The 26759-nt window shown below is 42.0% G+C and overlaps 2 pseudogenes; one reads left to right on the forward strand and one right to left on the reverse strand.

Moving 5' to 3' along the window:
- Positions 1-24643: 24643 nt before the first annotated feature.
- Positions 24644-25170, reverse strand: LOC128573490 (ubiquitin-conjugating enzyme E2 variant 2-like; annotated as a pseudogene).
- Positions 25171-25253: 83 nt separating this feature from the next.
- On the forward strand, positions 25254-25811 carry LOC128573491 (FUN14 domain-containing protein 1-like; annotated as a pseudogene).
- Positions 25812-26759: the final 948 nt, after the last annotated feature.

The following is a 26759-nucleotide window of genomic DNA, read 5'->3' on the forward strand; positions in this document are numbered from 1 at the left end:
TCTTAGGCTCAGTAAAGCGATCCTCTGGGTCAGCCCCATCCTGGGAATCTGCTGGTTCTGAGCTTGCGTATTCTTGCCCCTGCGCTCCACCCAAGCCAGTATCGCCTCAGGCAAACCCTTTACTCATGGGGCCTGTGTTTCCATCCCAGATCTTTTCCGCCAGTGGCTGCCACCAGAGAATATGCCTGGCCTCCTCTGATTACCCAGAGAGATAGGGTGTGACTCCAGAATATGCAGGGGTGAGCCCTATTGTTGCTGCTCTGGCTACTGCTCTGTGCCTTGGGGCACTGCTGCTCTTGTATTGTTCCCTCTCAGCTGACTATCCCCTCCTTACTCTCCTGGTGCAGAATCAGCATGGAGCAGCAGCAGTCCATGCCTTGTCCACACCTCTCGAGAAAATACCCAAGAATCTAGACTCCTAGGGGACAGGCTTCCAGATCTCAGAGTGAGAGTGGAGGGGAATGCTGGGAGTTCAGAATTACAAGTAGAGACTATGTACAGTTTTATCCTTGGCAGGAGAGCACCATGGCACCCTAGTAGGAGAAGTAGGTCTAGTTTTTAGAGGGTCTCTCCTGTGGGATATAATGGGAGGACTTTTGAACTCTGCTCACTTGTTTGTATGGAGTACTGCAAGCCATTCTCTGGGGGAGTGGACTCCCATCTGCTTGGCAACGGATTTTGTACCTTTTGTTTGTATCCTTGGGGTTGCAGCTTGCCTCAGCAGGGTTGATGCACGTTCTTCAACCTTCTCTCTTGGCTCAGCTCTAATCCACCAGGTTACTTGCTAAACTTCTGTCCTTTAAATCACCTTCTGGATGTGAGCCTCTGTGGAAAGCTGGGTTTAGTTAGCCATCTTTAGGCATTTGCATTTCTTTAATGCCTAATGATGTTAAACATTTTTTCATGTACTTGCTTGTCATCAACATTCAGTGAAATATTCATATTTTTGACCATTTTCTATTTTTATTTTTTTGTTTTTACTGTTGAGCTTTGACAGTTGTTTATATTTTCAAAGTACTAATGTTTTGTTGCATATGTAGTTTACAAGAACTTTTCTCTCTTTTTTATCTTTTCTGCACAGAAGTTTTTAATTTTGATGAGGTCTAATTTATCATTTTTTTTTTTTCTTTTATGGATCATGTTTTGATGTCAAGTCCAAGAACTGTTTGCTTGGTCCCAGGTCCCAAAGATTTTCTCCTGATTTTTTCTCAAAGTTTTATGTTTTAATGTTTTACATTTAAGTTCATGATCCAGTTTCAATTAACTTTTGTATCAGTTGTGAGGTTAAGGTTGAGGTCCAATTTTATTTTTACTTTCAATTCCATAGTCCATTTTGAATTAATTTTTACACAAGGTGTGAAGTGTAAGTGAGGTTCATTCTTTGCCAATGGATGATCAGGTCTACCAGCACTAGATATTAAAAGGCCTATCCCTGCTCCATTGGGTTGCTTTTGCTATTTTGTTAAAAATTAATTGGGCACATTTATATAGATCTACATCTGGGTTTTTTATTCTGTTACTTTGATCCATATAGTCTGTCTCTTTACTAGTACCACATTGTCTTGATTACTGCAGCTAGATAATGAGCCTTGGTATTAACAAGAATGATTCTTCCCATTTTATCTTCTTTCTAAAATTATTTTGCCTATTTTTAAGACTTTTCCCTTTTCATAAAAATTCTGGGATAAGCTTGCCTATATCTACAGAAAACATTGCTAAGATTTTCATAAGAACTGTGTTAGATCTCTATACCCAATTGAGGGAATTTACATCTTAACTATATTGAGTCTTCCAGTCCATGAATATAGTATGTTTCTGCAAGTATTTAGGTCTTTGATTTTTTTCATTAGCATATTACCATTTTCATCACATATATATCCTGTACATGTTTTATTAAATTTATACCTAACTATTCCTTTTTTAGAAAAGCAATGGTAAATGATATTACTTTGTTTATTTATTTATTTATGTAAGAGACAGGATCTTGCTCTGTTACGCAGGCTGGAGTGCAGTGGTGCAATCATAGCTCATTGCAGCCTTGAACTCCTGAGTTCAAGCAATCTTCTTGCCTAAGGCATGCACTGTTACACCAGTTTGACATTTTCTTTTTTTTTGCGGTTTTTGGCCGGGGCTGGGCTTGAACCAACTACCCACGGCATATGGGGCCAGCACCCTACTCCTTGAGCCACAGGCACCACCCCAGTTTGACATTCTTAAAAATTTTTTTGGTTTCCAGTTATTCATTGTTAGCATATAGAAAAACAATTAATATTTGCATATTTATCTTTCAGTTTGCAACCTTGGTGAATTCACTTATTAGTTCTAGGATATCTTTTTGTTTGTTGGTAAATTGCCTGGGATTTTATACATAGCAATCATATTATCTGCATATAGGACAATTTTATTTCTTTTTTTTCAATCTGTATGCATTTTGTTTTTTTATCTTGCCTTACTTCAGTGGTTGGAATTCACAATACTATGGCGAATAAGAGTGGTGAGTATATGACCATGTGTGTCTTGTTTCCAGTCTTAGTGGCAAACCATTCATTCTTTCATCATGAAGCAATATGTTTTTTGCAATGCTCTTTGTGAGGTTGAGGAATTTCCCCTCTATTCCTACTTGACAGATTTTTTTTTTCTATCATGAATGGGTGTTGAATTTTGTTCAATGCTTTTTCTGTATCCATTAATAAAGTTATATAATTTTTCTTCTCTAATCTGTTGATATGATGGATAATATTGATTTTAAATATTAAACCAGTCTTGCACGCCCCAAATAAATCCCACTTTGTCAGGGTATATTCACTTTTATATACTTTGTTGGATTCAATTTGCCAATATTTTATTGAGGATTTTGTGTTTTAGACCAATGAGAGATATTGGTCTTCTAGTTTTCTTTCTTCTTTGTTTGGTATTAGAGTCTTAGTGGCCCCATAAAATCAGTCTTCTTCTATTTTCTGGAAATTATTATGTACAATTGATGTTAATTCTTCTCCAAATGTTTGGTAAAACTCTCCAGTGAAATTATCTTTACCTGGGTTTTTTTTGGAGGGTAGGCTGTTCAGGTTATCTATTTCATCTTCCCTGAGCTTTGATAGTTTGTGTTTTTATTACTCTGTTATCACTCCACTTTGATTTATTTATCATTTTTTTAATATATCACTTTTCATAGGTCTCTTAGTGGTTGTTTTAGCTATTATTGTATACATACTCTATATAACTAATCACTGTCTACTGGTGTGTTTTATCATTTCCACTAAAGTATAGAAATTTTACTTTCTTTTAATCCCTTTATATTCCACAATTAAAAATTATAATTGTCCTAAGTATTACCTCTATATAAACATCAGAGGTAATTCTTGTTTCATCCATAGATATGTTCATAAAAGCTCATGAAGGATAGTATACTCTTACTTTTACCCATTCTGTTGTTCTTTCTTTTCTGAAATTCTCAGCCTTTATTATCATTTTCTTTCTGTTTTGAGGGCTTCCATAGCCATTCTTCAAGGGTAGGCCCGTTAGCAATAAGTTCTGTAATTTTCCTATGCCTGAGAATTGCCCTTTCATTCCTGAAGAAAAATTTTACTATCTATATAAAATTTGTGGTTGACAGGTCTTTTTTTCAGCACTTGAAAATTAAACCACTTTCTTCTGGACCTCATGGTTTCTGATGGAAAGCCTGTTCTTGTTCAAAGTGGTCTGGAACCAATTGGTGTTGAAGCAATGTATGGGCCATGTGTTGTTTCTCTCCAGCTGTGTCTAAGATTCTTTTCCTTTCTCTTACTTTTCAGAAATTAAATTATGATGTAACTTAGTATAGATTTTTGGGGGTAGATTTATCCTATTGGGAATTTGCTACGTTTCTTGAATCTGCAATTTTATGCCTTTTGCCAAATTTAGGAATTTTCAGCATTATTTCTTTGAATTTGTTTTTGTTATTGTCGTTTGTTTCTTACCACCTCTTTAATCAGGTTTGTTTGTTTGTTTGTTTGTTTGTTTTTTAAGACAGAGCCTCAAGCTGTTGCCCTGGGTAGAGTACTGTGGCATCACAGCTCACAGCAACCTCCACTTCCTGGGCTCAAGCGATTCTCTTGCCACAGCCTCCCAAGTAGCTGGGACTACAGGTGCCCACCATAACACCCAGCCACTTTTTGATTGTAGCTGCCATTGTTGTTTGGCAAGCCCAGGCTGAATTACAACCAGCTCTGGTGTATGTGGCTGGTGCCTTAGCCGCTTGAGCTATAGTCACTAAGCCTTGATCAGGTCTTTATTCAAAATAAGCTGTTCATTTTCCAAGTTTCTTGATAAGAAAAAAATAAGCTGTCCAAACTTATTTGAGTTTTATGGACTAAGCAAATACCTGAAGAGTTTATGTAGCAGGTTTCTTTTCTTCTCTGGTAGGATTCTTTTCTGCTAGTACCCACAAGACTTGGCACTGGTCCTGAGGACCTGCTAACTCACTGTTGGCACAGGAATCTCTGTTGTTTTTGCACAAGTTGGTGTGAACAAAGTTCACAATATCTCATCAGATGGGAGCCTTGAAGATAGCAAACAAATTAGCATTTTTGCCAGATGATGCCCCTTTTTGGAATACACTGATATCAGTGGATGAGCACAACCCATGGTGGGTAGAGAAGGTCATGACCCTCTCAACTTGGTGGCTCCTACAGGAAAAATTCTTGGAATACTGTTTCAGTTCCATGCTCTTTCTTTTTATTTTCTGGTACCTTAATGTTAATTGAAAAAAACATAAAAATCTCAGAACAGTTTAAGCTGTGTGAGGTATGCAAAATGTATCAGGCCCAGAGAGACCTGAGTATAGGTCTTTAGTCACGTGCACCACACCCATGGAAGAGGGAATTGTTTAAAGACATTTTGTTCCTGACTAGCTGCCTCATCCATTAGCTTCATGTTGCTGGAATTTGTGATACAAAGAACAATGTATAGTCAATCAATAGGTTATGTTATTTTAATATAAATTCTTAATAAACAACTTAGGAACTACCTTCTCTTATCCTTTAAAAAATCTACTTTTAACCGCTATTAATGGAGTATAGATTCAGGGCAACTTGAATCTATTCTCCTGGGTTGCAGTCCATAAAGTTGGCCCAAATAAAATCTCTACTTACATTAATTTTGCCTCAGCTTCTTCCTCTTAGGTTGACAGTATGAATGTTGAAACTTTGTTATTGTCTCCCAGATATCTGAGGCTCTGTTTTTTTTTTTCCAGTTCATTTTATCTTACTGTTCAGATTGAACTTATTCTATTGATTGTCCTCATGTTTATTGATTCTACCCTTGTCATTTCTCCTCTGCTATTGAACCTATTCAGTGAGATTTTAATTTTCATCATTGTATTTGTAAATTCTATAATTTCTATGTGGTTGTATTTTTGGTTGAGATTTTCTATGTTTTCATTTGTCTCAAGGTGTCATATTACAAGACATATGCTTTGGTTTTTGTTCACAGTTCCTGGCTCACAGGTCCTAAAAACCCCCACAATTCCCTAAGTGACTAGAACCATAGAGGTATCTTTTGTTAAAATATTTTGCCTTTCATCCCTGGTTCTTGAAGCAGTTTTGGAACAGCTTCAGAGTGAACAAGGGAATGAGATGTGTCTTTTGTTATTCATAATAAGGCCTTTGGTAATGATGTGATTTTTAGAAAGTCCCTAGATAACCATAGCATGGGGTTGGGGTGGGGAGTTTGTGGCCAGGGGAACCAAACATATGATAAAGGGGTTAGAACTAAGAGCCCCACTTCCCTCCTTGGGGAAGGGTAGAGAGCTTGAAGATTGAGTTGATCGCCAATGGCCAATGATTTAATCAATCATGCCTACGTAATGAAGCATCCATAAAACCTTGAAGGACAGGGTTTGGAGAACTTCTGGATAGCTGAACACATGGAACTTCCTGGACTTGTGTGCTTGGAGAGCACAGGTAAGCTCCATGCCTCTTCTTGCATGCTTTGCCATATGCATCTCTTCCTCCCTTTTATAATAAGTGAGGAAGTGAAAATAAAGTGTTCCCTGGTTTTGTGAGTCACTCCAACAGATTAATAAAACACAATGAGGAGATGGTGGGAACCCCTGATTTAGAGCCTATTGTTCAGAAGTAAAGGTAACAACCTGGGATTTGTGATTGGCATCTGAAATGGGGCAGGCTTGTGGGACTGAGCCTCTGACCTAAGGGATCTGACACTATTGAACTGAATTAGAGGACACCCAGCTGTCTAGGGGAGCATTGCTTGCTTGGTGTGGGAAGAAAAACCCTCAGTCATCTGGTGTCAGAAGCATTATTTTGAGGGATATGTGAGGGTACAGAGTAGGAAAAAAAATTCCTGGTTCTTGGTATGATGGGTGGTTTTGATTGTATCCTGGACATTTTGATTCTTCTGGTAGGATGCCATTGATCCTGAGTCTTCTCTTTCAGTGAGCACTCATGCTGTTTAGCTTTGGTGTATAGGTTCTGGTCTACTTTTGTAGGCATTTGTATCAATGACAATTTAGTTTTCTGAGCCCTTTGAATGCTATTTTTTCCTTGCTTTGTTCTTCTGGTATTGCTGGGGTTCCCACTTAGTCTTTGCCAGTGTAGTTGGTGGGGATAGAACTTCACACAGGGGTGGGGAACCTGCTGCCTTCTGGATCCTTGAGTGTGGCCTTTTGAGTGAATCTAAATTTTACAGAACAAATTATTTTAATAAAGGGATTTGTTCTGTGAAGTTTAGATTAAGTCGAGGGGCCACACTTGGGTAGAATAGGGAGATGCAGTGCTCAGCTCTTGTGGACCCTGCTGGCAGATTTAATGGCCTGCAGGGGCTCTGGTGGTGCAATAGGAGATCCAGTCTCCCCATTAGGTTTCTTTTAGGCTCCTTCTTTTCTTTGACCAGAGAAAGAAGGCTTTTCTTAGATTATTTCATCTAGGTTGCTGGTAGCTCCAGATTGCAGGCCTTTTTACTGCCAAGTCTGGAGGTATATGAGTGTCAACCCAAGTAAATGACTGAGGCAAAATCTCAATCAATGGATGTTTATTAAGCCAAAGTTCAGGACATGCCTTGGAAAAACACAAACCACGGAAAAAGCTGTGGCTGTTTTTCCAAAGGGGAATTTGGAAGTTTCAGCGTTTAAAATCATTCAGAACAGAAAGAAAGCATGGGGAGGGGAGGGCATAAGTGAGACAAAGTAGTTACATTCTCCTAAAACCAAAGAAAAACTATATTTTACATAAGAAAGAAGAACAAAAAATAAGAAAAGGAAGCATCAATTATGTAGATATCCCTGATTAAGTGGAGTCAGGTCTGATCCTGTCTTGTTTCTGTTCTGCACCTGTAAAAATAAACTTGTAATTCATTATTAGCATTTAGTCTGAACAGACTTTTGTTTTAGAAACTAGACTTAGCCTGCAGAACTAAAATTACAATTTGCATGCCCTTGCTTAGGGGAGGCCCAATAGTGAATTTCCTTAATGAGTGATTTTGGGAGGCCCATTTGTCACAGGTGCCTGAGGCCTTTACCTTCTCTTGCACAGAAGGAGTTGAGGGAGGGATGCTGAGATTTTACTTTGTTTTTATACAGGAGTCACCACATTGTGGTTCCCCAAGTCTTAAAGCTCCTAACCAGTTTGTCTTCTTCCTTCTGACTTTCAGAGTCATTTTTTAAAAAATCATGGTTTATTGAATAATTAGCAGAGGATTCAGTTGTATTTAGAGAAAAGAACAGGGAAAAGTTATTCTAAGCCTCTTCTTCTGGAACTGGAAGCCTATTGGATGAATTTGATGGATGTTTTATTAAAAACCAGGAAAATGAATACTCACTAAATGTATTTTATTTGGTTAGAAAACAATTCAAAACATAGAGCCTAATAGAGGGAAATAGTAAGAAAATTTCTAGTTGGTATCATCAGTTGAATTATGTTCCCCAAAAGATATATTGAAGTCTTGACCCTAGTCTCCTCAAAATGTGATAGAAATCAGACTCTTTCCCCACCAAACCAGCCATAAAACCTAAAAATATTACTTAACCCTTCACCCCTGTTACTGTGTAAAAACTGATCATAAAGAAATTATCTGACTTCTCTGATAGTAGATCATAAGACCCTCATTCCAGGGAGGATCCTGCCCCAGACCCAAAAGGAAGGAATATGGCACAGAAAGGCCAAGAAGAATCTAGACGGGCCTTGCTGGGCCTTGCTGGGTTTCCCCAATTCAGTCTCTTCTCATTTGATCCTACCCTTTTTTTCCAATCATGTTTCTACATGTTGAACCCAGCATAAAAATGGATGGTTTTCCCTGTATCTTTGGGTCTTTATTATAACCAAAGGCTCTTGTGTCATGTAAACCCTTGGTCAAATAAATCTGTATGCCTTTTCTCCTCTTAATCTGCCTTTTGTCAGTTGATTTTCAGTGAACCTTCAGAGAATTAAGGGAAAGTTTTCCCTTGGCCCCTGTGAGGAGATTCAGGGGCCTCAAGACTGCCAGCTGTTACCAGGAGAAAGGAAGGACCAGCTCTGCTCACACCCGGATTGCAGACTTCTAGCCTCTGGAACTCCGAGGGAATACATGTCCATTCCTTTAAAAAGCAAAACAGTTTGCAGTACTTTGTTACAGTAATCTCAGGAAATTCATAAATTGGGAACTAGTGAGCTGGTATGCTTAAACACTGGTATTTATTTATCTATCCATTTATTTTTTTGAGACAGAGTCCCACTATGTCACCTTTAGTAGAATGCTATGGTGTCACAGCTCACAGCAACCTAAAACTCTTGGGCTGAAGAGATTCTCTTGCCTCAGCCTCCCAAGTAGCTGGGACTACAGGCGCCCACCACAGTGCCCAGCTATTTTTTTTGTTGTAGTTGTCATTGTTGTTTGGCAGGCCTGGGCTGGTTTCGAAACCTCCAGCTCCAGTGTATGTGGCCGGTGCCCTAACCACTGCGCTATGGGCACTGAGCCACACACTGGTATTTCAAAGAGACAAAAGTATGGATACTGCACATCACAAATTTAAAGTCAGGACCTGTTGTCTAGGTATTTTGTTCTGACAAAGGGGCAGAGAATTTAGAGAAAAATCTGGGAAGTGTGGTTGCTGGCTAGAGGTACCTGGGTGCCTGGTTTTTCCTATCTGCCTTTGAATGGGCCATGGGACAACCAGCATCTCTCTGGAACTATGATAGTCTAGGGTCAGACACTTGCCTTCTGTTGCCTGGGAAAGCTGTAATCCCATTGGATGACAAATAGTTGAGATGAAATACTCCCCACATGACATTACTCAGTGTAAGGTTGAGGCATAAGGCAACTACCTCATTAAAGATGGTTCACATGGACCAATTTTGGCCTCACCTTCTTTTGAAGTCCTAAGGGTAATACCCCCCAAAATGTGACTTTATTTGGAAGGAATAAGGTCACATTATTTACATTGAAGAAGTTAATGAAAGTTACTTTGGGAAGTAACTTCAAATGAAGAAGTGGTGGCTCAGTGCCCATAGCACAATGGTTACAGAGCTAGCCACATACGCTGAGGGTGGCAGGTTTGAACCTGTCCCTGGGCCAGCTAAACAACTACAACAACAAAAAAAATAGCTGGGCATTGTGGCAGGTGCCTGTAGTCCCTGCTACTTGGGAGGCTGAGGCAAGAGAATCACTGGAGCCCAGGAGTTTGAGGTTGATGTGAACTGTGACGCCATGGCGCTCTACGGAGGGTGACATAATAAGACTCTGTCTCAAAAAAAAAAAAAAAAGAAGAAGAAGTGGTATAGAAAAAATATCTCTCCTAACCACCATCTCCCCTAACTGCCATCAAAAACAGGAAAATATATATATTTATATCAACTTTTACTTTTTGGGGGGAGGCAAGTATTTTTACTTCAAATCCTCACTTTAGGAATGGATTCTCCTGGAAACTGGGTACACTTTCAGGGCCACTCTCTGCTGACAGGGAGGGAAATTGCACAATTAAACTCCATGCAACAAAAAGATTCAATTGAAGAAGTTGCAGGTACTCTTAAAGTTGCTACACAATCGGAGCATTTTGGGTGCTCTACTTTGGAGGATGGAATTCAAAACCACACTGCCTGCTTAGATCTAAACATTTACACACAACTTGTATCCAACACGGAAAATTTCAGAGCCATGGAAGGAAACATTTAATGAGCGCCTACTGTGTTCCAGGCCCCATGCTGGCTGCATGTCACTGAGATCACATCTGTCACCCTAGGGTGCTGTGCCAGAAACAGAAAATACCTAGTTAGGCAACAGTTCCAAGCAAAATTTTAAAAGAACGTGATAGTTCCTCCTCCCAGACTCCCAGAATCCACTTTCTTGGGGTCTTATGACATGAGCCCTTTCTTTGCAAGTGCAGTGACTTCAGGAGTCTCCTAGGCAGGAATAAAATCTTGGCTCTAGTTAAACCTTTCATTCCATGTAATGAATTCCTCAAGCCCTGCCAGTTGGAGGGCAGCAACAGCTCTGAGAGGCTTGTTCTCAGGACAGAGTTTCATTGTATTCAACACTGTGATCTTCCTCCCAAAAATTAATCCCACAAGCTCCGTCTTGAACAACATCTTCACTCCCACCTGGACTGAACATCCCCAGACTTTCAAGTTTGAAGAAGTTGGAAAGATTTGGAGACGAGGTGGTTACCTTTGTACGTTGTCTGACCCAGGAAGGACGCACCGAGACCACTCCCCAGGCACACTTATACGTCCGACTGTAGTTCTTCCATGATGATGAAACAAAATCAGTCATTTCTTTCTTTTTTTTTTTGTAGAGACAGAGTCTCACTTTATGGCCCTCGGTAGAGCGCCGTGGCCTCACACAGCTCACAGCAACCTCCAACTCCTGGGCTTAAGCGATTCTCTTACCTCAGCCTCCCGAGTAGCTGATAGAAAATCAGTCATTTCTTTTTTTTTTTTTTTGTAGAGACAGAGTCTCACTTCACTGCCCTCGGTAGAGTGCCGTGGCAACACACGGCTCACAGCAACGTCCAGCTCTTGGGCTTACGTGATTCTCTTGCCTCAGCCTCCCGAGCAGCTGGGACCACAGGCGCCTGCCACAACACCTGGCTATTTTTTGTTGCAATTTGGCCGGGGCTGGGTTTGAACCCGCCACCCTCGGTATATGGGGCTAGCACCCTACTCACTGAACCACAGGCGCCGCCCAAAAATCAGTCATTTCTTAACAAGCCCTTGACTGCTGTGGGTCGGCCTAGGCCCCATCACAAGCCCCAGGTGCTTTCAATGAACTGCACTGGTCACATGTATGTCTTACGAGTCATCCTCTTTGCCTTTGAATGATTATCTGAGGTCTCATGACGAGGGTGAGGTCATCTTCTGAACAAAACACTCAGCAAGCACCCTCCAGCAATGCTGGTGGTTTCTAATTGGCAAATAATAATTATATATATTTGTGGGCTTCCATGTGGCTAGAGGACACTCTGCTAAGTGAAATGAGCTGCCAGCAGTTGTCAGAGCAGACAACTTGAGAGAGAGTTGCCGCTCTCAGGTAACAGTTGCTATTTATATGTCCCCAAAGAGTCTCCCGGCTTTGGGAACTGTGAGCAAACAGAGCAATCATGTGAAAAATCAAAACAGCAAGGGCGGCGCCTGTGGCTCAAAGGAGTAGGGCGCTGGCTGCATATGCCGGAGGTGGTGGGTTCAAACCCAGCCCAGCCAAAAACAAACAAACAAAAAAACAGCAGCACTTCCACCTTGCTGGGGCCTGGCTCCCTCCTCCAGTTTTGTCCTCTGCACTCTGCTATTTGTAGAATTATAAGATGGGCGGGAGGGAGCATGTGATATTCTGCCTAGTGCCTTTTTTTTTTTCCTTCCTTTTTTTGGTTCAATATAAGTCAGCCCGAATTGCTGAATGTCTGTAGCAATCATGGTGGGTATTTTAGGTCCTTGTCAATCAAATTCTGATACTGACCTGGGCAGGTGTGGCACACTGCCGTCCCCTCCCAGCCCTCCCATCCCTTCACGCCTCAACGGACTCAGGCCGCCCACTCAAATGCCTCTGAGGTTGTGTAATTATCTAAATATATGACCCAGCCTGTCTAGCCTGGCATTCAAATTTGTCTCCTCCCACCCTTTCCCCAGAAGAGACCCTAACCTACCTTTCCAGCTGTCTTTCCCACTTATTCTTTCTTTTTTAAAAAATTCTTTATTAAATTATAACTATGTACATTAATGCATTTATGGGGTACAATGTGGAATGGTTACATCTTCCTGTCTCCTTGCTTACTTATTTGTTGTGGTAAAAACATTTATTCTTTATTTTAAAAATTGCACTCCTTTCTAGAAAGTTACTAGTGACATGCTAACTGCCAGATCTAGTTACTGCCCAGATTCTTGTCCTCCCAGAGGCCACTGGGTGCCTGCCCACCTGTCCTGCTTTCCTACCACTGGCTCCTCGTTTTTTAACTGCAGGTCCCCTCATTCACCTTTTCACTAGCCCCGCTTCCTCTGGTTCATTTAACTGGAATTTCACAATGATCTTCCTTAGTTCCCTACCATTCCTTGGGCTCTGCCCCGGTGCCAGGCACAGGACTCAGGGCATTACAGACAGCCTCATTTAATGCTCATCATTGCCCTGCATGTGAGGTTCTGTTATCACCAGTTTGCAAATTAAGGAATCAAGGCTCAGGGAGATTCAGTAAGCTGCCCAAGGTCACACAGCTAGTTAGTGGTGGAACAGGTCTTGAACTCAGGTGTGACACCATAGTGGGAACATTGTCACCCTGTAGGGTGCTGGTGGCCTCTCCTGCCCCTTCCAGTTTCTTCTCCTCCTCTTCCTCTTCCCCCTCCTCCACCCTTCCCTGTTCTCCCCACTCGTAATCCTCTCCCACTTTGGACATCTCCCCCAACCTTGGAGCTTTGCTCTCCTCCCTGAGTGACCTCCTCTTAAAGCTCAACCTTCGGTCTCACTCCCTTTCATGAGCTCCAAACACATCTCTTCATTTACAGCTTCCTTGTAGCCATCTGCTTTGTGAGTCCTGCAGGTCCTGAAAGAGCCCCTCATCCCTGTCCTTCCCTGCCCCAGGGTCCTGACCTTCCCAGCGGTGTCACTCTCCTCCCAGTCCCTTTGACTCAAGGCCTCTCTCTTCCTTGGGCCAGCGCCCTCCCCACCCCCACCCAGTCACACCCGAATGACCCTTCGCTTCCACCTCACAGTGGCACTGACATCTTCCTTTCCCTACAGTCTCACCTTAGCTCAGCTGTCAGGCACTGAGACGGCCCTTCTCATCACCACAAGTGCCTCTGGTTTCCCAACTCCATCTAAACTCACAGTGATGCCAGGTCATTTTTCACGAGACAGATCTTGAACTGAATTCATAAAAGCTAGCTCTTACATAGCGCTACAATGCAGACCCTATAAATGTGTTGTTTTACTCATTTAGTCCTCACAGCATCTGAAGGGATATTCCCTACCATTCCTTGGGCTCTGCCCAAGGGAATATCCCATATTAATCCCATTTTGCTGATGGGGGACTGAGGTTCAGAGAGACAGGGTAACTAGTCCTAGGTGGCAGTGCTGAGATTTGAATCCAGCTCCAGAATGCCTGCTTGTAACCAGTACACCACACTGGCTCATGTCACACTTCTGCTCAAAAATATTCAGTGGCTCCCCACTGCCTGTCTCCTGGTCTCAACTTGCCCACTCAGCATTAGTTCCTTCTACCATCCTTTCTGCTTCCAATGCTTTGATCAAAATGCCCCTCTTGCTGCCCACCGCACCTCCCTGAGAGTTCTCAGCTTTCCCCTTTTGATAACATCAACCCTGTGCAAGGATATCCAGGCACCCTGAACCCCAACCCCATTGCTACAGCCAAGTCAGGATCCTTGGAGGTCAGTTTTGAATGTCACCACCTCTGTGAAGACCTGCCTGATTTTCCTCCCAGGCAGGCAGGCGCATCCTGCCTTCCTCTGAATGCATTTTTTCTGCCCTGCCTAGGGTCGCAGACTCTCCCTCTTCTCCATCACAGATGCTTGTTCTCCCGTTCTAACTCTGAGAGTGGGATTCTGGGTTGTGCCTGGGCAGCGTCTGTCCGTCCTCTTCTGTGTGGCCCTTACACCTGGAACCCAGGCAGCATGTCCAGTGAATGAGCAGCTGAACCACCACAGTTGGCTTTAAGAATGTCACCTGGTATCACTTTGCACCCATTAAGAATGTTACCTGGTATCACTTTGCACCCATTAGGATGGCTATTATTAAAAACAAACAGAAAATTACAAGTGCTAGCTAGGATGTGAAGACAATGGAACCCTTGTGCACTGTTCTGGAAAATGATATGGCAGTTCATCAAAAAATTAAGCAAAGAATTACAATATGATTTGGTGATAATTGCATTTCTGCGTTTATACTCAAAAGAATTGAAACTAGGAACTCTGAGAGATATTTGTACATCCACGTTCATAGCAGCCTCAGTTACAATAGTCAAAAGGTGACATTTACATACAAAGGAATATTATGCAGCATTAACCAGGGAGGGAAATTTTTTTTTTACTTTGCAGTTTTTGGCCGGGGCTGGGTTTGAACCCACCAGCTCCAGCATATGGGACCAGCTACCTACTCTGCTGAGCCACAGGCACCACCCTTTACTTTTTTTTTTTTTTTTTTGAGACAGAACCTCACTTTGTTGCCCTAGATAGAATGCCGTGGCATCATCATCACAGCAACTTCAAACTCTTGGGCTCAAGAGATCCTCCTGCCTCAGCTTCCCAAGTAACTGGGAAGGTGAGGCACCCGCCACACGGCCCAGTTGATTTTTTAATCTTTAGTGAAGACAGGTTCTCGCTTTTGCTCAGGCTGGTCTAAAGCTCATGAGCTCAAGAGATCCACCTGCCTCAGCTTCCCATAATGCTAGGATTACAGGTGTAGCCTCCATGCCGGAGGGAAATTATGACTCCTGCTATGATATGGGTGCCCCTTGAGGATCTTAAGCTAAGTGAAATAAGCCAGTCACAAAAGAACACATACTGTACGATTCCAGTTATCCCCAGCATGCAGGGTAGTCAAATTCAGAGAGACAGAAAATAGAATGGGTGGTTGCCAGGGGCTAAGGGAAGGCGGGGCTGGAAAGTTAGTGTTTAATGGGTATAGTAGAGTTTTAGTTTGGGAGGATGAAAAGTTCTGGGATCTTTGGTGCTGATAGGTACACAATGTGAATGTACTCAATGCCATTGAACTGTGCACTTAAAAATGGTAACATTTACATTATGCATATTTTAACCACAATTAAGAAAAGAGAAAACATCATCTTGGTAGCAGGTTGTATTGGTGTGGGGAAGGTATAGGAAGAAAGTCCCCTGCGGTGGGGTGATCACTTCAAACACCTCAAGGTGGCTGTGGAGGGGCCAGGCCATCCCTGCTGACCAGAGGTGGTGGCTGTGGTTGGTGGAGCAGGGTGATGGGGGTTTGATTCCAATTCCAACACTTTCAAGCTTTAGAACTTTGGGCAAGTCATTTCACCCTTCCCACACCTTGCCTGTGATGTGGGTCCTCGCAATGATCAGCACCTGACACACAGTAAGGGCTTAGCCAGTGTGGCCGTCCCACTCCATTCTCTCCTTGTACCTTATTGCTCAAACGTGGGTGAAGGACCTGAAAGCTCGTTGGAAGTGGGGATTCATGTGTCCTGTCCAGGCCTCTTGCATCTGAATCTCTAGGAGTGGAGCCCAGGAATCCAGGTGATCCTTTTGTTGATGTTTGAGAAGCCCTGAGCTGGTAGCACAGATGCTACAGCAGCCATTACTCAGTACTCGAGGAAAATTAAGAGTCCAGACTTAGCAATAGCTGACTCAATTAGATAAGTCTTTGGAGAACAGAACTTGGCAAAGGGAAGGCTGCAGCCTCCCCAGTGATCCTTGAACATAGATGTGGTTTTATTATAATTCTTTGGGCAGCTGGCCCTGTGATGGGCAACTTCTGTGTTCAGTCAAGTGGAGCAGCTTGCACTGTGCTCGGGACAGTGTGTGTCAATGGCTCAGGCAGAGGGATTCTTGTAATCTGCCAAGCAGTCAAGTGATTGATTGTCCCAGTGGGAGCCTGTTCCCAGGGAGTGGCAGAGGAGGGAGTGAGGGAGAGATAAGGTGTCCATTCCACATTTATCTCAGGGACCGAGTCCTGAGATATGCTCTCCTTGCATGTCTGAAATAGAAAGGGCACCAGGACAATGAACACTAGCCATGGCCCTGGGCAAGCTGGCTTTGCAGGGCGGTGTGACCATGTTGCATTTGAAGGGATGCCCAAAGAGCACCCTGTCCTCAGACCTCCCTCACTCAGGGATGCTTACCTGGAAGAATGAGAGGGCTTGATAATAAAGACATGGAGTTCACGCCTTCAGGCCTCGAGGCTGACTCTCTTCCGGCTGCTCCCTTACCGGGGACTGGAGATGTTGAGAAAAGGCAAAGGGAGATATAGACTCCAGACTGCACAAACCCTGTGTGTTTTGAGCAAGTGGTGCGTGGTTTGAATACCTGGCATGCTGGAATTACCAGCCCCAAAGCCCCAAATGTACTCTCCCAACCAACAGTGACTGTCCCTAGGACCTGTCCTCCCAAGGGGGGCTGTACTGCCCAGAGAGGGCCAAAGGTCAGCATTTTGTGGAGGTGTGTGTAGAGCTCGGGGGTACAGATTGGGGTGTCTGAGTGCTTCTGATGCCCCTGGGAAGCAAGAGGAGGAAAAGTGACAGCCAGGGGCTTTTCCCTAACCATGTCCTGGGGTGGAGCTCTGGGAGTCCAGCCAGCCTTGCAGGACTGGTGCATTTGTTAATAAAGGAGGACAGATATTTTTATTTAATAGTTTTAGCTAGACTTATCTTTTGTTTTTTAAATTTTAGATTAACGTGAGGGTACAAACAATTAGGTTACATTGTTTGAGTTTGTTAGATAAAGTACAAGTTGTAGTTGAGCCCTTCACCCAGAAAGTGTGCCATGTACCCCTACATTGCGCCCATTAGGTGAGAGCACACCAAACCTTCCCCCTTCTCCTCCCACTTCCCACTTGAACTTAATTGTGTTTTTCTCTAATGTGGGCATGCAGTTCGTGTAGTTGTTTATCTTCTGGCTTCGTATTAGTATTGAGTGCATTGGATACTTGCTTTTCTATTCTTGTGATACTTTAGTAAAGAGAACGTTCTTCAACTCCATGCAGGTTAATACAAAAGATGTAAAGTTTCTATCTTTTCTATGGCTAAATAGTGTCCCATGGTGTATATATACCACAGTTTATTAATCCATTCCTGGATTGGGCACATGAATTTTTTCCCCATCTTGGTGATTGTGAATTGACCTGTGATAAACATTCTGGTGCAGACTGGATTTATGGTTTTAAATATTTAGATGTGTGGTAGCAGCTCCTTCCTTGTCCTCTCGCCTTGCAACCTTCGCATGTCAGGAGTGGGCCTACCTGCACTTCCTCACCAGGCATATCTTCTTAGAGTCTGAAATGTGGAGGCAGGGAACTCTTTCACAGATGCTACAAACCAGTGTGGAGAATGGGGAGGTGGCTGGGTGGGCCCTCCTGGCTGCTGCTTCCTCACTCCCTTGCGTGACACTCTTTGTGCAGGGCCGGGTGTACAGACTTGTGTGCCCATCTGGATGAGTGACCAGTTCTCCCTACCTCAGCACAGGGACCGAGTGTCCATGCCTAAGGATCTCAAAATCTCTAGACATCCTCATCCAGCCTCAGGCTTAGTTTTCAAATTCCCAGAGGACCCTAACCAGCCTTAACAGTAAGCATCACGACAACTGCTGCTTCATCATCATCTCAATTCTGTCACCCACCTCCCCCACCCCCACCTCAGCCATTGCCACTACCGCTGCCGTGTCCACCTCCAACCCATCACCCTCATCATCCCCAGACCCTCTTTCCTGCTGCCATCTTACAGATGTTCCCTTCCCCTTCAGGACCAGCACTGTGCAGTCATTCTGCCAACAAAGACTCGTTGGGCACCTGCTCTGTGCCAGACATGGTTCTAGGCACTTGGGATACATCACTGAACAAAACAGACAGTGAATGCCCCTCCATCATCTAGGAGGATCACGGGGGGAGACCTGATAAGTCATAATAATTAAGTAAATCATCTAAAATGTTAGGAAGGCAGGAGGATCACTTGAGGCCAGGAGGTCAAGGATGCAATGATTGGCCTGCTGCACTTCAGCCTGGGCAACAGAGCAAGATCCTGTCCTGAAAAAAAGGAAAAGAAGTTGGAAATCATGAGACTAGCGGGCAGGCTGCAGTTTAATACGGGGTGGGCAGGGACATTTGTATCAAAACATGAAGGAGGTGAGGGAGTTGGTCATGCTTAATATACCATTTACTGAGTGCTTTTTATACACCCACACTTTTATAAAGACGCTTCTGAAAAAGACTGGAATGGTAAGGACTGAACTCCAAAAGTGTTTTTAACTCAGACTGATTATAGAGTAACATTCCATGGCTGAGGGAAGCCTTGCCAGATTTCTTTTACACTGCTGCCCCCTAGTGCTGAGAAAGTACAGTGCCAGTTCGATATAGTCCTGAGGTGGTCAGGAATTCAAGATTTTGCCACAGGTGAGAAATACCCTTCCCAGCCCCATTAACCCTACAAATGTTTCAAAATATAGAAAAAAATGTTGTGATACAAGCATGTTTTAAATTTCAAAATCTAATATGGGTGAGGCCAAAAGTACTGGGCCAATCTAGAAATTTCACAATTTGCAAAAATGTAAGTAAAATTACATTTTATTGGTTGTATTTATAGTTATATGTGATGTTTGCATAATTGGCCTTAACCAAATAGAGTTTATACTTTGAGTTCAAAGAAAATTATCACCATGATCACATTAAGAAGAAAATCCAGAAAGGCTTGCACTGTTGATGAGAATCAAAAGAATTAATACTTACTAAGCATTTTTTAAATTTTGATATATCTTTTTTTGAGATGGGTCTTGTTGTGTTGCCCAGGCTGGTCTCAAACTACCAGTTTCAAGCGAACCTCCCACTTATTATTTATTATGCGCTGGTTCTTTCCATTTAGTCTCAATTAAAACTCATGGTATTCTATTCTGGGGGTATTATCACTTTTCACTGGAGGCTCAAAGAGATTATAAAGCTGCTGGGTACTGAAGCTGCAATTAAACTAAAGGATACTTAGTCTCAAATCTAATGTTGTGATAAAACAAGTGTGATGGGTTCTTTCTTAATCAAATAGAAAGTATGTGTTTTTGGACACATCCTTAACAGGATAACATCCATCCATCTCCACCCAGACATGAGCACCATCATTTAACATGGAAACATAGGCATCCTCATTTAAGTTAGAGAGGAGATAATCTGTCTGTTAGCATTGTATTATTTAATATTCTGGAGGTCAATGCAATTAACCAAAAAGATTATTTAGGAATTTAAAAATTAGAGAGGAAAAAGTAAATTTCAATATCTCAATAGCTACCCGGAAAACCCAAGAAAATCACATGAAAAAATATTACAGATGCAAGATATTCAGTAATGTTGCAGGTACAAAATTAACATATAGAATAAAATAGCCTCCAACTAGAAATCAGTTACAAGAAATAGTGGAGGAAGAGGTCCTATTTACTATGCCACTAAAAAGGATGGCAGATAGGATTAAATTTAATGTGAAAAAGCTGTTTGAATGAGTCTTCAAGATGCTTCTGAGAAGTCAGAGATGCCGACAAATGTAAAGACAGACCATCCTCTTGGACAGAATATTGCTAAAATCTCCTGAAATCAATTGAAAATGTAAGGTGACTAATAAAAATATGAGTACAATTTTTGGGGGAGGAACTGGATTCATTGATTATAAAGTTTATGTGAAAAAATAGACTTTCAAGAATAGTTTTATGGTGAATATAGTTAATGACGTATATTCTACTACAAGAGGGACTCTACCTAACAAATTCAAATATTTTGACCTGGTTGTTTTGCACCCTCACATTAACCTGAAATTAAAAAAAGAAAAGAAAAAAAAGGAAAGAAAAAAATAATAATGTATTTTATATTTCAAAATTCTTAAGAGAGTAAATTTCAAATGTTCTCACCACAAAAAATGGTAAGTATGTGATTGTTATGTTGGTTGATTAGCTTGATTCCATAATGTATTTATATATCAAAACATCACATTGTATCCCATAAATACATACAAATATTATTTGTTTATTAAAAGACAGCTGAGCAATTTCTGGTAGAGAGAATGAAGAGAGAGAACAATGCTACCAAGCATTAAAATAAATGACAAAATTATAATGATTGAAACAGATTATGGAGCTCAGAAGAAAAAGAAAGCCAAGAAACAGCCCCCAAGGCACATGGAAATCTACTATATAATAAACACGGGGCTTCAAATACCCTGGAGTACTACTCAGCAATAAAAAACGGTGATCTAGTATCTTTTGTCATAACCTGGATGGACCTAGAGACCATTCTTGTAAGTGAGGTACCTCAAGAATGGAAAAACAAACACCACATGCACTTAGTACTAAATTGGAAGTAGGTTCTCAACATTTATGTGCACATATGGAAGTAAAACTCAATGGGAATCAAGTAGGTAGGGGAGGGATGGGTTAATTCACACCTAATCGGTATAACACATACATTCTGTGTGAAAGGCACACTTATCACTTTGACCTGAAATGTACAAAACAAACTATGAAACCAAAACATGTGTACCCCTGTAATATTCTGAAATTGAAAAAAAATTAATAGGAAAAAATAAGGATTTTTTAAATAGGAAATTTGGAAAATTAGGGGGTGACCCAAGAAAAAGTGAAATTGGGGCTATACTTTTCATCTTAAAGCAAAATAAATCCCAGATGGATCAACCTTAATCTAAAAAGTAATGTAAAAAGGAACCTTATGAAAGTGCTATAAACAAGAGAGAATTCTTTTATAATCTCGGAGAGACAAAGGCCTTTCAGGACATAACTGCCAAATTCCAAACAGCAGAGGTCAGTGATAAACAAAAAGGATAAATAAAATATGTGGGCAAAATAGGAAGAGGACAACATGGTTAATTAGATTTGTAGTTACAGAGTCAATTTTGTATGGTGCCCTGCTGGGAGGCAGGGAAGAGGGCCTGAATGTGTGAAGAAACTGATAGAAAGAAACCAAGCAAGTACACACACATGCTTTGCTTAACCAAATAATTTTGGTTTGGGAAGATACAGTCAGGACCAACAAAAGCATCCTTCTAATTGGCACATGTCAGTAGGTGTTTGGGAAGCAGTGTCCTGCATTACCTCTCGTAATAAAGGAAAACAGCCAAAGATGAGAAATGAACTGAGTTGTTAATGAAAATCTGAGGCAATGAAGAACCACTGCACAGAGCACACAGTGAGCATGAAGGGCAGACTGCTCCCGTGGAGCGGGAAGGGCACTTTATAAACACACCTGCGGTAAGAACTGCCAGAAAATAAATTAGAATAAGAACTCCCTGAGCTCGTAGTAAAATAAACAGCAGATGTAAACAGCCAGGAGAGTGTTGGAAACCAGAAGAGAATCCCAGACCAGGCTTTTATTAAACTTCTTCTTCTGGGCCTTTCCAAACTGGAGCGCAGACAGTAAGGTCTTCACTTGCCGGGGCTGAACCTGGAAAGATGAGAAGTGGACAACTACAATATCCTGGGTCTGGTCTTTTGAGAAAAGCAGCTTAAGAAATGGTGAGGATGATGACACAGACACGAGGATGGAGAGAGCAAGGTTGGTGGTGATGTGCCTCTGCCCTTCTTGAAGTCAGTGACACCAGCAAACAAGGCTCCTTTTTTGGCCTGAGCTGCTTCAAATTGGGTATCTGCTCCATGGGGCTGAAGAATCTTGACTAGTGGCTAGTCCACAGTGTGGTGGCATCTTTGTTGTAGGCTTGAGGCTTGAGGTCACCGGGTAAGACAGGACTCCTATCTCAGTTCTGTGTCTTTTTGCATGGCATGGCACCTGCCATTGTTCCTGAGGAAGGAGACTTGTGCCTGTTCCCCTGCAAGGAACCCCAGAATGTGGCCGTGTCCACCTTCAGAAAAACCTGTGGGCCATAAAGAGTACACTCTGGAGGCTTCTACCTTTGTGGAGCTGGGATACTTGCTTCACATAGAATCATGTTGATACCATCCTCATATCCTCCAGATGTCATCAAAACCACACACATTTGGGGTGTCAAGAACCCTTTGAGTAACTGGCTGGATGTTTGTGGCTATGCCAGTGGATCAGTGGGAAGTGTCCTCTGAGACCCCTAAGGAATGAGTCAATGTCTGAGCTAAGTCTTTAGGCACGTACTCCAGGTGAGCTGGGAGAATTCCCAGATGTTGGTCCTGAGACGCTGCTACTGCTGCCGCCCTGAGAAGGGGGCATCTCATTGGAATATGTGAAAATAGAGAGCTAGGCCTCACTGGATTCTGCAGTGCCACAATCCGGAACCTTCTCCAGATGAGCTACCAGGTGGATTTGTTTACCAGTATTCTAGATTAGTTTGGGGCTAATTCTCCTCTTGGGCCAAGTTCCCAGCGGCTTTGTTTTGGGGATGATGTTGGGGAGGCCATCCCATCATGTCGGCTGAGATGGGCATTCCAGGGCATCTAAGAAGACCTACCTGTGCTATAGTTCTGAGTGTCAGACAGGGTACAGCAGACCTAGTTTCTAGCCTGGCTCTGGCACTAACAACATGAGCTGTAAGGCCTCAACTTTCCCATCTGGAAAATGAGACTGCTAGGTTAGGTCAGGGTTTTGGACATTTGGGGTTTTATTGTTTTTTTGTTTGTTTGTTTTTGAGACACTGTCTCACTCTGTTGCCCTGAGTAGAGTGTCGTGGCATTATAGTTCACAGCAATCTCAAACTCTTAGGCTCAAGCAATCCTGTTGCCTCAACCTCCCGAGTAGCTGGGACTATAGGTGCCTGCCACCACGCTGAGCTTCTATTTTTAATAGAGATGGGGGTCTCACTTTTGCTCAGGCTGGTCTTGGACATTTGGACTTTGCAGTAGATAATTGGTATAGAAACTTGTATGCATTGGCCAGGTGTAGTAGCACATGTGTATAGTCCTAGCTACTTGGGAGGCTGAAGCAGGAGGATCCCTTGAGCCCAGGAGTTCAAAGTCACCTGTGTGGTGAGCTATGTTTGAGCCACTGGGCCATACAGTGACACCCTGTGTCCAAAATAAATGAACAAACAAACAAGCAAAAAACTTGTATGCAAACCCCAGCAAGTAAAAGTACAAGAGTGGAGTGGTCCTGTTGGCAGCAGGAAGTGTGTCCAGAGCACCCCACCATCCCTACCATCCCATCACACATCTCCATCCTCAGAGAGGATCTACAGATCTCAGGTCTCCCTAAAACACTGAACTCTTGGCCATGGTCTTAAGCCTACAGGAGAGACTGACTGCCCCAAACACACAGGCCACACTAGGTAGTCAGATATAAAAGAAAAAGGGGGGCTGGGCTGGTCACCTTGCACTGGCACTGGGCCAGAACCAGCTGCGTATTCATGGATGCATTTCCCATGCACTGGGGACTGTGGCCAGGCCCTGAGCTGCTTACCAGGCTGGGCAGAGGTCATATCTGGAACTAGTGCTCTAGGTCCTAAAACTGCTCCACCCTTGGAATGTGGAGTCCAATCTAAGCTGCTACCATGAGACGGGTGGGAGCTGGGCACCCCGCAGACTCTGAGAAAATAAATCTGAAAACAGCCCCACAGACAGGTGCACATGTGGGAAAGATGTCCATTTGGAAAAGGGGCTGTCAAACACGAATTTCTAAACACGTGAGAAAATCAAGCACCATGAACCATAGTAAACAGATCCACAAGAATAGGAGGAAAATATGCCTGAGGACATAGACAGAATAAAACACTCTGAAAATGACAGACATGAAGAGACTTAGGTTTAGATAAATGCAGGAAGAAAGAATAAAAAATAAACAAATTGATTAAAAAGTAGATAATTAAGTGAAATTAAGTAATTTTTTTCTGAGGATACGTTCCACATTTTATTTACATTTTAAGATTAACTTTAATCTCAAAATCACATCTCCACACACCTATTTCCTTTTTGTTGACTTCACTTAAACTTAAATGCATGGTTTGTTAAACAAAGACTGTAAACAGATATTTACCATGTCTGTTGCATGTAACACACAGGAACAGCCTTTAACAGAAACTCATCAACCCCCCCCCAATATTTCATTATAAATACAGGTATCAAAACAATCCTGAACATATTTTCGATACTACTACTAGTCAGCACCCACACCACTTCAAAAATTAACACAATTTGCGACAATATTCATTATACCTGCTACTTTAAGCAATTTCTTTTTTTTTTTTTTTATTGTTGGGGATTCATTGAGGGTTACCTTAAGCAATATCAACTGCAGCTCTTTCACTAAGCAAGATGGATAAAGCATGCCATTTCTGTTTTTCCTTCTTGAGATTTTTACTTTTCAGAAACACACATGCTTCCACTGCAGTCAGACACCCCTCTTCACACTTTAATCTTGTAAACCTGAATTCTTTTTGAGTATATTCCAGGTTTATATTTAAATGACAGTGCCTTCAAAAAAAAAAAAAAGTGCCACATTTTTCCTCTTGTTACCTGAAAACATAGTGGGTGTACATATATTAAACATATTCTTACAAATGTTCAGGTCATGTTTACCAGGTGGAATTCCTTTACTTAATGCATGGGTATTTTGCATTGTGATATTTAATCAAGACATTAACACGAGTAAAAGGTTGTTGATTTAAGACAAGTTTGGGATCCACTAAGATTATATTGTATGTTTGTCCTGGTGGCTGTGTAAGCTTCATGTTTTCTTTGGACATCATGAGACAGCTTAGCTCTTGAAGTACAACTTTAATGCTATGTGAATTTTGTCATTTTGCTAACACTGGTATGCTATGTGCATCCACCATCCCACTGGAATTATTTATTCCATTCATATTAATTTTTGTTACAAATCTAACTGATGGAGGAGCTTCTGGGTCTTTAGGTCCACATTCTAGTTTCAAGTTATATATGCTGTTTTCATCATTTGTCCTGGTGGCCCAGTGATCATGCCTGTCCACCTTGTAAGTGTCATATCTCCATCATCTTCAAGGCCCCAGCTAACCGTCCCACCGCCTACTCCTTTCTGTCCTTTAAGTTCTTCCAACAAGTGAAAATTATCAAGAACTTTAACTCCTGTGGAGACCTCCATCTTACCCTGCAGCTAAAGTAATAATTTTTGGAAGTCCAAAGCTCTCACATAGATAAAAGAGAGCTTAGTATCCATGAAATAGCATGAAGTTATGAGATAAGAATAGAAAGAAACAGGTGGCCCTTAAAGTGCAGGGCAGAGGGTCCACCCTAGAAAAGGCTATGGGTGGTATCATGGCGACCCAAATCCCCCTCCCCAAGACTATGAAAGTGATGGCAACTCTTACAAAGTGCTGGATTTAACTGAGTATGCGAGAAGATATCACTGGCAGAATGAAGTGTTTGGTCACAATTCTGGACCAATGGTAGACAAACACTCAGTAGCTACCCGGATTGTAATGGGTGGTGTGACTGCTGGTCTGCAGGATTTTTGTTCCAGAAAGTTGGAAAGCTTGCAGCAAGTGCAATGGTGGGGGCTTTCTTCTTCTTCAGATTGCCAGTCACTGCGGCTGTGTGTAAATCGACTGGAAAAGAGTTGAAAAAGATGTAAACAAAGCAAAAAGACAGATTAAGAAATGAGCTAATAAAGCAGAACCTGAAATCAGCAATATAATTGAAGAAGCCACAGAATTTATCTAACAGAACATCATGATATCCAGTGCATCTGTGGGAGGCTTTTTGCTAGGCCTTGCATCTTTTTAAAAAAAATTTATTTATTATTAAATCATAGCTGTGTACATTAATATGATCATGGGGCACCATACACTGGTTTTATAGATCATTTGACATATTTTCATCACACTGGTTAACATAGCCTTCCTGGCATTTCCTTAGTTATTGTGTTAAGACATTTGTATTCTACATTTACTAAGTTTCACATGAACCCTTGTAAGATGCACCGTAAGTGTAATCCCACTAATCACCCTCCCTCCGCCCCTCCCTCCACTCCCTCTCCCCCTTCCCCATATTCTTAGGTTATAACTGGGTTATAGCTTTCATATGAAAGCCATAAATCATAGTAGGGCTGAGTACATTGGATACTTTTTCTTCCATTCTTGAGATACTTTACAAAGAAGAATATGTTCTAGCCACATTCATGTGAACATGAAAGAGGTGAAGTCTCCATCTTTCTTTAAGGCTGCATAATATTCCATGGTGTACATATACCACAATTTATTAATCCATTCATGGATCAATGGGCACTTGGGCTTCTTCCATGACTTAGCAATTATGAATTGGGCTGCAATAAACATTCTGGTACAAATATCGTTGTTATAATGCGATTTTTGGTCTTCTGGGTATATACCTTGTAGAGAAATTGTAGGATCGAATGGCAGGTCTATTTTTAGATCTCTAAGTGTTCTCCAAACATCTTTCCAAAAGGAATGTATTAGTTTGTATTCCCACCAGCGTGTAGAAGTATTCCCTTTTCTACACATCCACGGCAACATCCCTGGTCTTGGGATTTTGTGATATGGGCTAATCTTACTGCAGTTAGATGATATCTCAAAGTGGTTTTGATTTGCATTTCTCTGATGATTAAGGATGATGAGTATTTTTTCATATGTCTGTAGGCCACATGCTTGTCTTCTTCAGAGAAATTTCCCTTCAAGTCCCTTGCCCAGCCTGAGATGGGAACACTTGTTCTTT

The sequence above is a fragment of the Nycticebus coucang genome, chromosome 21, assembly GCF_027406575.1.
Source record: "Nycticebus coucang isolate mNycCou1 chromosome 21, mNycCou1.pri, whole genome shotgun sequence".
Classification (NCBI taxonomy): Eukaryota; Metazoa; Chordata; class Mammalia; order Primates; family Lorisidae; genus Nycticebus; species Nycticebus coucang.